This window comes from Lycorma delicatula, chromosome 7 (genome assembly GCF_047948215.1).
Source record: "Lycorma delicatula isolate Av1 chromosome 7, ASM4794821v1, whole genome shotgun sequence".
NCBI classification, from domain to species: Eukaryota; Metazoa; Arthropoda; class Insecta; order Hemiptera; family Fulgoridae; genus Lycorma; species Lycorma delicatula.
In genome coordinates, this window is record NC_134461.1 from 54021335 (window position 1) to 54034714 (window position 13380).

General features: G+C 34.8%; 1 long non-coding RNA gene across 2 annotated transcripts in view; it reads right to left on the reverse strand.

The window, feature by feature from the left end:
• Nucleotides 1-13380, reverse strand: part of LOC142327604 (uncharacterized) — a 571970-nt gene that overhangs the window by 236533 nt on the left and 322057 nt on the right. The gene's annotated exons all lie outside the window — the stretch shown is intronic.

Here is a 13380-nt window from a genome sequence, read left to right on the forward strand (position 1 = left end):
ACAAAAATATATAAAATAAAAATGCAAATGGAAACCTGTTTCTGCTTGTTTGTGATACTGAAACTTGTTTCTGTTGGTTAGGTTGACCTCGCTCTGTTGTTAATGTTGAAATATAAAATTAAAACTTGCATATGTTGATGAAAGTATTGGTGTATGAAGTGTTGTAAATGTACGTGTATTTACGACCTACAATAATTTTTATGTAATTCTATGAATGTTTTTTTTTATGTATATAATAATGTTGCTTAGTAACTAATCCAACATAAAGAAAATCATTAAGATTATTGTTTATTAAATATGTATTGTCAAATAAAAGTAACGGTATATTTTTATTAAAAATGGCAAAAGTAACGTAAAAGTTGGCATAGACCTTCATTTTTATTTAATTTCTCATTTTCCTATAAGTTCACAGAACGATCGACAGCTCGTTCTATTAAGGAGGGAGTAATGCAAGAAAATATATTCAAACGTATAATAGACGTTAAAATATAAGAAAAAAATAGATTTTCATTGGTTATAGAATCTTGATATACTATAAAAATTAACCGATAATTAAAACATTATTTCATATTTTGAAATAAAATTTTAAAACTAATAATTGTAGAAAAATAAAACTAATTTTATATTATAGATATATTATAAATTATATTATGAGTTAGCCGATCTCAGTGGCAGAGTGGTAGCGTCTATCTTTAATCCGGAGGTCCTGAATTCTAATCTCGGTCAGCCACATTTTTTCACATTTTGCAAAAAAAAATCATCTAATTATCATCCAAATTCAAAAATAGCTGCTTTAATAACAAGCTTGTAATCTTGCTATTGAACTTTTTGATTGCATTCTTTGTTTCAGTTTATTATTTTATAAAATGTGAGTTGTTGGATTTCACGATTCATCAGGGTATTATTCTGTATATTTACTTTTTATAATTTGGAAGATATTCTATTTTTCTTAGTGTTAAATCAAGTTTTGGGTTAATCTAGTACCAAAGGTAGAGGCTTCAAGTATGGATCAGCATTTGGCTGTGTTCATCGATGAGGATAGGTCGACAACCAAAAGTTCCGGTGCAACGTCGTAGGTAGTTCTCGGCTTCTAGTAGCGATCCAAGAAAACAGTCTCGACGCATAATTATCAGGAACGATATTGTATTTGATATATCTGATAACAGCGAAACCGAAACTTAAAACAGAAACCCGCATGCAACATCTGCCATGACAGACTGTGCCGGGTTTGCGTGGAAGTAATCCATCTCCGTCCCATTTATCAACTGGTGATTTACCCCTATCGAATCGTTTTTAAGACCTCCCGATAGAGGAAACAACGTATAAATCGATCGTTAGGATGCAATTAAGCCCCCATCTACAGTTCTGTATATCATCAATGATGATATGCGATTTTAGAAATTGAAGTAGTAGTCGATAAAATTACAGTATTAGAATATTCAGTTCTAATCAACTACGCATTGCTTCAAAAGATGTGGCAAATTAAGATAACTGACTTTTTGAGGGAACACTAAATGATCGGTTACGTCTTCCCCAAGAAGGATGAAAGAGTCTTTCGTATCGAAGTGAGGAGCCTACATTTTTCTGTTCCAATTGAGCTTATCAAAGAACTTGAGAGTCGCGGTCATGCAGTTCGTACCATAATCAAAGCGAAACACCGAATTACAAAAGAGCCATTATCAACTGTCTTTGCTGATCTTAAGCCAAGATATAACAACAAGAAAGTGTGTGGGTTAAAATATATCGCCATTTGTGGGGTTGTTATTGAGACGCCCAGACAATCTCCAGGATTGGTGCAGCGTTTACGCTGTCAACATTACGGGCATACGAGAAATAACTGTATACGGTCTTATCAATGAGTAAAGTGGGTGAAGGACATAGGACTGCTAATTGCATTAAAATAGGAAGACTCAGCTGTTTGCGCGCTACGCCATTGTAAACACTCGGAAAACTACCGGGGATGTAGGGTTGATAAAGAAACCTTGGTCATCTGTTTCTTTTATACGTCCAGAGGTAAGTTGGCTTACCTTCTTGACATCATAACGTAATTGGCCCTCAGTCGTAAGTATATCAATGGGCTTAATCCCAGAAACAACAAGGACCGCCTCTTCCAAGACAGCCCCATAGGCACCAATCACAGATAGCAACAGGAAATTCTGGGCTCTCAACAAAATATTCCTAAACATTATAATTCATTTGATGAGGGAAGACAGATAGAGCATATAGCAGTATGACTTCGCAAACAACCTTGTATAGAATACGCATGGTTTTGAACTTATGCCTGCAATAGGTAAAAATTGCTCTCCGAATACCGAAGAAAGCATTGCAAACCTTTTTGTCAGTAAATTGAAGGTGCTCCTGGAATCGAAGTTTCTCAACAAGAATAACACCTAGATACTTCTTCGAGGGACTTATCTAATTCGATGTGACTTGCAACTGATACACGAGGTTGTCCAGTAACAGCCAGTCTGCCCTTGAGCAACCTCAACCTCAACCTTTGGGTTAAATACCATTTTATATTGTGAACTCCACCACTGTAGTATCTTCCAAGCATGGTCTGCCCTAAGTTCGTTCTCATTCCGTCATTCTGCCTCATTCTGCCCTAAGTTCGTTCTCATTAAAGAAGGTTCTTCTTCTTTAACCAGCAAAAATTCTTCATTCGCATAAGCAATGACATAGCATCCATTGGGTAATCTCAACCACATCCCAACCCCGTAGGGCGAAGAAACTCACCTTGTGATGTTACCGGTTGTCACATCACCCCCTCCGTTCCGAGGCCTGAGAGGCATTACCGGAAGTCGTCTTTAGAACCTCTAACTAATTACATCTCACAGGCATGAGCTAGGCCTCGGTCGGGATGCCACCGATGTAAATGCTTCGGCAGACATTTGTGTCAGTAAAATACAAACCAATTTTTCCTTTACATAGGCCTCATACGGACATCTTCACATCCAACCTAACATGATTCCCTCAAACTAACTGACCGAAACCGCGGAAGCGCGAACTCCGCCCCAAGTCCAGATTTGGGAGCACCGTTCGTGACTGTCAATGCCTCAGAAAACGAACGAGCTGAAAGTTAAATCAGTGCTACACTCATACCAATCAAAATTATGTTTTTCGTAACATAGAAATTCAGACCTACACCAAAATAAAACGACCAATTAAGGTAACCTATCAAGAGGAACGTAACCTCATTCCGGTCCACATAGGAGCCGGGGACAAACCTCGCACCACCACCCGGTCCCATCATGGAGTCTCGCGCGGCAATACCAAGTCACAATCAGGACCGCCATCGGCAGAACGAAGCCACACCCTCGGTCGCACGGGCTACCATACCTCGGTAGCGTGGCCACCCCCACCAGCAAGAGCCCCAAATCAAATCATAAACAATACCAATATAACCGTGGCACGACCCCAATGTACCTACTTCCAACCAATCCAATACCTAGGAATTGGGCAAAGAATCCAATTCAACAACCCAGAGCAGGGATCCTAAACAACTACCCTTCGGACAACCTTTGGCGTTTCCTACTTCTGAAACGCCGTCTCGAAGAACGACTTTTAGACTGCTGAAATAACTATACATTCAACTCATTCTGCATTCACTCACATTTCTGCAGCTGAAACAGGTCAGAGGGCCACCATAAATTATTAAAGCTCCTGATATGTTTAAAAAGATACCTACGACATACTCAAATTCACTAGAAGAAAAAACGCTCATAACCTTAAAAATAGCTTCTTCTGTGTCCCTACTTGGGCGAAAACCATATTGATTATCTATCAATATCATTTTAAGGTTCAACGTATTACTAATATAAAACCTTCTCAAAAACCTTACTAATAACTGGTAGGAGCGTTAAAGGCCTATAAGGGAAAAGACTCCTACCACGCTGCTATAGGAAGCTAACCAAGAGATATGGCTGGCTACCAGCCAGATTAAGGCTCCAAGCGCATTAATGGTGGACAGGTACTTGCTGGCATTCAGCGGCCTAGGCGTGTGGCAGCGAATTGGTGTCTTTGGCGAGATAAATTAATTTTCAGTAGTCATATATGTTTTAGTAGTTGACGGGGTGCGCCTACCCTTTTTTATGATATATGAGAAATGAGTGGTGAGATACGCAAGCGAGTGGTGTATGGTACCACGCTTATTCCCCTCACGCTTTTAGGTTAACTCTAGGAGCTAGTTAGGACACAAGTCGCTAAACTGTTTCGTGGCTCAGTAGCTGTTTGTGGCACAGACATTCGGTCTTATGCCTTAGGGCGACCGAATGGGGTTGCGGCGGAGGCAGAAATGCCAAGCAAACCAATCTCTAAATATACATTTACCTTCAGTACCTCATCCTGTTACCTCCGTACCTCCTGTTACGTTACTACCTCCCTTGGCGGCCTGGGATCCTAGTCACAAACCTGGTTATTTTACGAGAAACATTTTTAATATTGTAAATAACGTGAATTCAGATGCTATAATTTATGCAGACAGCTCTAGACACAATAATTCTGTTAGTTGAGTTTTTGTGGTTGACAATAAAATATAAAAACCGATCGAAATAACTCATTTATAGGGGAAAAAATTGGTACCTGGATTTTTATAAGTGGAAGTGGTAAAGAAGGTTATAATAAACGTAAATAAATAAATACGTGAGCGGGAGTAGTGAAGGATTGTTTTAGGGGCTTGAAAAAGGGCGAAATACGGTATTGTTGCGATTATTGGTGAGAGTTGACTTCAAAAAGTTATGGTTATTTAAACACAGAAATATATACTTTCACTAAGTTTCGTCAAAATTAAATTATTTTTACGGAAGTGAAAAATAACAAACGAAAAAAAGATTTTAGCATTTTTATCGGTAATTTTGAGTTTACGTTAAAAAGTGACCTCTACAAAAGTTGTAGATTTTTTCATGATCTACAACTTTTGTATTGGAAATTTTTTTTTTCAATCCTCAACCCTCCAAAACACCCCTTCACCGCCACCGCTCACGCATTTATTTTTTCCACGTTTATTATAAGCCCCTTTACCATTTCCACTTTTAAAGGTCCAGGTAACAGTTTTTTTTTAAGTGTAATTTGGCTGGACTTATACAAGTTTGGCCTTCACAGTATCACTACTGTTTTCGTCGCGGAGCTATATGCTATTAACAAGGCCTTAAATATACTAAACCCAACATTCCGATACGTGCTTGTCTGTTCAGATTTCATGAGAGTCTTGCCAGCCATTAGTGATATGGCTCCAGACACCCTGTTCCGTGTGATACACAGTATATCATCTCTGAAATGATTCAATGTAATACTGCTGTGAGCTTCTGCTGGATAATTAGCCATATTAGAATTTCAGGCAATGAGAGCGCTGAGCGTGCGGCAAAGGAAACTTCTTGTTTGCAGCCTCCTTTCACTGATCGTGTTTCAAACGATCTTCTCTGTTTCCAAAGATTGTGGTTCGTGATGAGTGGCAGAGAGAATGGAATGCTACAATCAATCAAATTCAACCAGCTAAGGACACCGTGTTCCCTGGAGCTCTTCATATAGGAATGACCGTTGTGAGGAGGTTTTTCTAGTTTTTTTTTTGGTTTGCTTGGCATTTATCCCGTCACCACCTCATTCGATCGCTCTAAAGCATTCGACCAAATGTCTGTGTCACAAACGACTACTGATCCTCAAAACAGTTTAGCGACCAGTATCCTAAATAGCTCCTAAAGGTTACCTAACAAAGTCGTGAGGAGGTTATTATTTGCCATTTGCGAATAGGGCACACTAGGCTCACTCATGGATTTCTCATGACTCTTAACAGATGCACTCATTTGTGCTCGCTGCGACTGACAACTGACAGTACACCAGTACACCACATACTTGTGGACTGTGTCTGTTATGCAGCATTACGTCGGAAGTTTAAATCAGGGGCTAACATACGAAATATCTTAGCCAGCAATGTATAGATGTTGTCTATTGTCTTACGATTTCTTAAGGCCGTACAGCTGGATTCAAAGATTTGATTAAAGCTATAATATGCTTTTGCCTTTTGTTAATTTCTAATTACGTACTTCAGTAATTTTGTGTCCAGGCGCTGATAACGACGCATCGTTATGCGCCCAGGAAAAAAAATTTCTTGGTACGATACTGAACGATAAAATACGTAACGATAAAAATATGATTTAGGATATACAATTTATAAACGGATAAAATAGTATATGTTGTTCTATCTACGTAATATATGAAATAGGTTGTTAGTTTTCTATTTTGAATCGTTCCCCTCAATTTGTGTTGTCATAGGCAGGAGATTATTTGTACGTAACATTGCATAGCGTTTGAAATGCTACGTGTCTTGTAATGTGACTAGAATCACACTGACCGTGTAAATTGTGAACAGATTGTTCTGAGTATCAGTGACGAAGAGTGAAATGAGATGAATGAGGAGGTAAAGAGTAATTCGTTAACCGAATCTCTCTACACACTCTTCCACCACACCGCCCTTTACAATGCCCCTGCAACCTTTCCCTTCGTTCTATTACTATACAACTGCTACTACGATGCCATTCCGCTCACTTCCAAAACAAATGGGTGTTCGCAGCACTTCGACACGTCATTTAAATTACTTTCAAAACTCATATTTTAAAGAGTGTCGATCTATCCAGTAGAAATGTACATAACAAAACATCGATACTCTCTATTGAACAAACAATATTTTATGTTTAAAATATTTCCCAAATTTGTTCTTCGTTAATAAATCATTTCATTATTTTTATTTTGTTAACTAGTAATTGTATTCCTCGTTTAACCATTGATTTTCTTCTTTTTGTTTGTTAATAAAACGTTTTTATAACTAGGAATAATTTACGTGATTGATGACAGGATAATTCTGAAAACTTGTAAGGAATGCCACCACTATTTAAGAGAATACTTGCCATTTGATTAGTTTACTTAAGTAATATTATTTTCCGGTAAAATATTCTTTGTAAATTTGTAAAAATTGACCTACGATGGAAAGTGATTTTTTTCAGTATTACCTACTGCAGATTCAACTGGTGAGATATTAAGATATACAAGTAATATATTATAAACAAACAAACATACACACACACACACACTTATATATATATATATATATAATTGGTGGGCGATGTGTTCCGTTCCACGTCGAGCCATCCGGTGCTGCGATCTAATGGGTGCTAGCGCTCACCGGCGAGTTAAACCGTAAGAATCCCGCGCAGTGCGGTCGTGTTTTCATTTCAGTCCAAGGGGACTAATAGTTTCTTAATAATGTTCAAGTTCAATTATGACTAAAGTGTCATGCATTCTTAAGTTTAATGTAACTATTGTAATTCAATCAAAATGTCAAGGGTGACAACAAATTAAATATAACGATTCAAGAAGAACATAGCATTGCTTCATTTCATCATGTACCATCTCATCAAAAATACAGTCCACACTAGCTCTAAATTCTACTAGTAAGTAATTCGCGGGTGACGATGAACTTAAAAATACTGTTAGTGGCTAAATGGACTGACAGCAGAAGAATACGAAGAGGGTATATTGAAGTTGATGTATCGCTACGATAATTCATGTAGTGATTATGTATTAAAGAAGTATAAGTATGTAGTTTAAGAGAAATAAAAAATATTTATAAAGTTTTCAGAATAAATTTTTTTCAATAGAGATAACCTCTCATGTATATATATATACATACAGCCTATGACACTTCCGGTAACATAAGGAGTCCATTGCGGGGTCATATATCTAAATCAGTTCAGCCGTTGAGCTGATGGGTGGAACAAATAAACATTCATACATACACCCTAAATACATTTGATTTCTTTTTGGGCAAAGGTCTGATTGAAGAGATAATCAAGTTTCCTCATCTCTTACAGAAAATTATATGTAGTTGAAATAAGAGAAATCTTTATTTAAATTTTTAAAGCCAAATAATTAGATCAGAAGCTTAATTATCATTATTTTCAAATAATTATTATAAACATAATATCTATCTTGTAAGCGCAACTGTTAAAGTATTTATTTGTTATAACAGTTACTGTTAAAGGCAATATAAAACGAATCACAAGTAAAACGAACATTCATTATTATTAATAATAGTAATAATTCACTAAGCAAATCTATAAGTTATATCGTTATTCGTTAATATATCAAAGACTGGGAAATTTAGTCTAAAGAAACTATTTATTTGCTAGTTTCGTTCTTTAACAAGCTTGACATGCTGCTAGTTCAAATTCACGTACCCGAACACGTGATCATTGTTACATCTAAGGTGTTAACGATATATTATTTAAAGACGTGGATCACTTTTAACTGCCTGAAAAACTACGCCAATCAGATAATACAAAGGAATATTGTAAGAGTGAGAAAGAGAATACGTTGACTTCGGAAAAAAATGTATATCATTGTATAAATTATGACTGTTTATTAAGGTTTACGCGCTCTATATTAAATCTGATTTTATTACAATTGCATTTTACAAGATATTAATAATTTAATACTTAATAATATGACAAAGATTTCGAAATATAAATTAAAAAAAAAATCAATATTTATTAAATTTGTTCGAAATGTCGCTTTAAACGTAAATGGATAAAATATTTCAATCGTTCTTGAAATTTGATTAAAAAAGAAGAAAAGAGATAAAAAGCGAAAGATTGAGAAGGGGAAAATTAAGTGAATACAGTTTAATAAAGTTTTTTTGCATTAAATTTTGGTACTGATATAGATAGACTCTCATTCTTACCGTGACCAACAAGTTCCTGTTAGTAATGACTGTAAATATATTTTTGATAAATTAGTAACAAAAAAAGAAAGAAAAAAAGAGAATTAAGTTTATAAAAAATAAATTTTAAACCAATCACTCATTTATGAATTTAGTATTATAGCATATAGTCATTTTATTTTTCAATCTTTGTTTTTCTTCCTTAATTGGTGTATGTATATTTTGTTCTGAAGAAATTATATTATTATGGTATGTGTGGGCATTGACTGTGTGTTCATTCAGTCCAAATGGAAATTTTTAGCGCATGAGAAATACCATGCCATGGGTATTCGAACCCGGAACCCCCAGATAAAAGGATTTTAATAGTAGTAGTAGTAGTAATAATAATAATAATAATATTATTATTATATTATTCAATGATGAACTAGATATCAATGTATTTTACTATATTAATATATATTTTAATATTCATTAAAATGATCAACACTAATAGGATTTATAATTTAAATGTGGAATCCATTGTCAAACGTAACCGCGTTATATATTATTGTTAAAAACAACAAATCTTTAAAAAGTTTGGGTATTGTCATAAAAGATCTAGGGAGTATAAAGGCAAAAAAGAACAGGAGTTAGAAAGGTTTTTGGATTCAACAAAGTTAAATCTCACGGTAAACGTTTTATTTCAACAAAGACGATAAAGAATTGAAAAAAAATAATGACCTCGTAAAATACCATCAAAATGTATTTTTTTTTATTTTTGGGGGGCGAAAAACGCCTGAGCGTTATCATCGCCCGGAATGTTTATTAATGAAAGGGTAAAATAAATGAAAATGTATTGTATTGCGATATTTGAGCTTTATACATACTCATATATAATTTTCTCAAATATCCTACGTCAAGAAAAGATTAAGAAAATGTCGATGACCACTAAGGTCTTTACCATATCTCTTAGTACAGTCAGTTATCAAAAGACAATTATTTAATTGGAACTGTTATTTTTCAAAACAGGTGTATCATAATGTTATCTAAGAGGTTTAGACTTTTTGCTCCTGAAGTTCCTATAATCTTCTCAAAGAATTCTTTTTTCATAATGTAATTTGCAAAAAAAATAAAAAATAAAAACAATAAGTAAGATGTTCAGTTCCCCTTTAATTAAAAATTTAAATATTTGGATAATTTATTCTTTGAGAATATCTACTTTTTTCTTGAGGCCTTTAAAAATTTAACCATACGGAAGTTTATGAGCACAAACGGGCTCTTTCATGTAACCTATAATTTTTAGGCATTTAAAAAATTGAAAATTTTCTCATCGAACAAGAGCATTAACAAAATACTTTGCATAGGGAGTTAACCATAAATCATGACTTAAATATGTTGTACCTTTCTACTTGAAATATATAATGGAGATCATTTCCTGCCAAATAAACATTCGTATGACCTTCCTACATATAATAAAAATTGTACTTTGTTTTCAATCTCTGTGGGAATAATGTTACATGTTTTATAAGTGTCAACTCTAGTTCATAAACATCATTCTAACTGGGTATTTGTGGTAACAGTACATAAATTTATCATTAGTATATAAATATTATCACTAATTATTCTATTTAAATTTAATTCATTACTGGAATAGAATATTTTAGCGAATAAAATAAATTCTTTTACTTTTGCATTTAAATCATATAATATAAATTCGTACGTATAACTTAGTGAATTAATTAGTTTGCGCTGTACTATGAATCTGTAATTAAAATGATATAGAGTATCTTGTTGCACCTGTGCAGATAATCCTACGTTGAAGTTTACAGTGTATAATGTTCAGCTTATACACAACTATTAGTGACTGTATTTACTTGCCCTATGTTCGTATCTTCTTCACTTACATTTACTGTATTTAGTACAGGTCTCTATTAACTACAAGCTAAACTATCTCTTATAGTATTTCTTAAAACCGTTAAAAAATGTATAATTTGGTAAATTTCATGTTTTATGCAATTGAACAACAAAGGAGGTAATGATAGAATGTTTTGTTGTTTTTGTGACATTACGACTTCAGAACAGTTGGATTATTTGAAAAAAGAATTAAATGACAGACGACACAGATATTTTCTCATATAGAAAATCAATATAAAGATGAAAAATCAAAACACTTTGAAAGTATAACTACTACTTAAAGTAAAATTTACTTCTAAAATTAATTAAAAACACTATAAAACTTATGAAAATTATTTATAAAAATGATTTATGCCACTAATTAGAAAAGATGATAAAAATATTACTTTAATAAAATAAATTTTATTATTATTAACATATTATTATTATAACATAGGAATAGTAATAAATTTAAATTGAATCGATGGTTACAATTAACTAAATTAATTAATTCAGTGATTAAACGTAGTTTGAATAGTGATTTTTAAAGCTCAGCTTTTAATGGTTATAATAACAAACTCTTCATCTACATTTAACAAATTTCATTGAATACTTGACAAAACTGAAAAAAAATCTTTAGTAAAACAAATATTTCAAAAAAGATTTACTAAAAAAATTTAAAATTGAAAAATTATTCTTTTACAGTTCTTTGAAAAATTCCAAGACTGCAAGTAAACAGTTGAAAAAAAAAAGATAAATAAAACTCTTACTTTGGATTATCAGTAATAAAAATCATAATTTAATAAAAATAATTTTTTTTAAATTTTTATCTAAAATTCTGGTAGTATAAAATATGCTGAAAACATGAAAAGAAAATTAAAGAAATTCAAATGGTAAAAAAAATGCGTTTATGTAAAAACAAGAACAATAATACTGCCAGCTTCCGTGGCGCGAATGGTAGCGTATCGGCATTTCATCCGTAAGTCCCGGGTTCAAATCCCGGTCAGGCGTGACATTTTCACACACGATACAAATCATTCAACTCATCCTCTAAAGCAGTAACTAACGGTGGTCGTGGAAGTTAAACATAAAAAAAGAAGTAAAAGAATACTAGATCGTGGATGCCAGTATTCTTTGGTTGTGTCTTTGGGTGCCTACTGTGTCTTTGTTTTAACGTTTTTGCTGCTCTTTTTGTTATTCGTTTTTTCATTTGTATTTTGTGACGTTTTGTTTACCTTTTTTACGTTCTTGTGTTTTTTGTTTTCGTAACTTAGTTTCTGTTAGTACCGAACTGGTAACTTTTCTTTACGGGCCAATTAGAGTCCTGTACCGTTTGGTTGGTCTGTAATCTCATATAAACTATCGTTTTGGAGTTATTTTTCTTTACATAGTTTAATTTAGTGTTTTTTGTGATATTAAACTTTATTTTAATACTTTGGCCTAGAGTAACTACGGCTTGTTGATTAGTTAAGCTATATTTTATTATATTATTTTTTTAGTTTGTTTACGTTCGAGTTACGGAATTCCTTAACTCGAACTTCACATGTTTATATAGACTTAGAAAAATTTTAATTTATTTTCTATCAGCTGTTTGAAGCAGGGAAATTTTGAGAAGTAAATTCCCTCTCGCAATGTTGTTTTATTTATGTTTTGATCTTGAGATTTCCTTTATAATTTAAGACTTCTCTTTTCGTGTTTTTTGGCTATTCTAGTTAATCGGACACTTGATTAATTGAATTAATTTGAATCATTGACTGATTTAAATTAATTAACTGATTTCGTTTATTTATATTTTGTTTTTTTGTTGGACTATGGCTGAACGAGGTCTACTTAGCCCAGGAATGTCCTCCCTTCTCCGTGTGAGGTTTTCATTCCGGTTGAGGGAAGGAGTTATAGTAGGAGGAGGCCTTGCCGGGTTATCGTCCGTGAGGTTGAGTCAGAGAGTTGTGCAGGTGATAGTGATGTGGAAATGGCGGTCAAGGAGATCAGGTGTGTGGAAAGGCATCGATCCGGCGGTAGCAGAGGGCTACGGGTGTGCCGGTTTTAGTTTCTGGAGGCGATATTGGTGCCAAGCCGCTTGAAGGAGATGTTCAGCCTCCTGCATCGGGCTCTCTTGCTGTTGTGGGTGTCGAACCGAAATTTTTGAAGCCGACGGGAAAAGTCGTCATTTCCTGTCGGCTACGAAGGAGAAAAAGAAATTAAAGGCGGGCAGTAGGAGTTTCTTCTCCTCATGGGAGGAGGCCTCGGATCTGCATCGGAAGTATGCCATCCCGACGGAAGAGGGAGAGCTCTAGGAGGAGCTGGTGTGACTTCTGATCCTGGCAAGCAGAGGTGGTGTCTAGCTAATAATACAGATATTCTTCTCCATTACGTTAGGCAGTTTAGTTTTCTAGTGGAGAATGAGAATGGGAAGTGGGCAATTTGCTGTCGGAGTTGACAGTGAATTGCCCCGGCTGATCCTCAAGAGATAGCCCAAGGAGGAATTTATGTCAGCTATGATACTGCAGAATGTCGGTGGAGCTGATGGCCTTACGCGGGTGGTTGACCTGTCACCGAGGAGCAGATTATTAGGCCACTTCGGCCTTGTTGGGAGAGGCCTTGAGCGCTTAGATGTCCCGATGCTGGTGAGTTGTCAGGTATTCTCTTATGTTCCGATCGGACTTCGATGAGGGGGCAAAGTAAGACCGTTTACACGGTGGGGGATCCCTTTCGGGTTTCTCATTTGAGGCGTGGCGTCAAGATCGGTGTCCTGGTTGGGGATCTCTACGAGGTCTCCGTCATTAGAGGTATGGTGACTAATT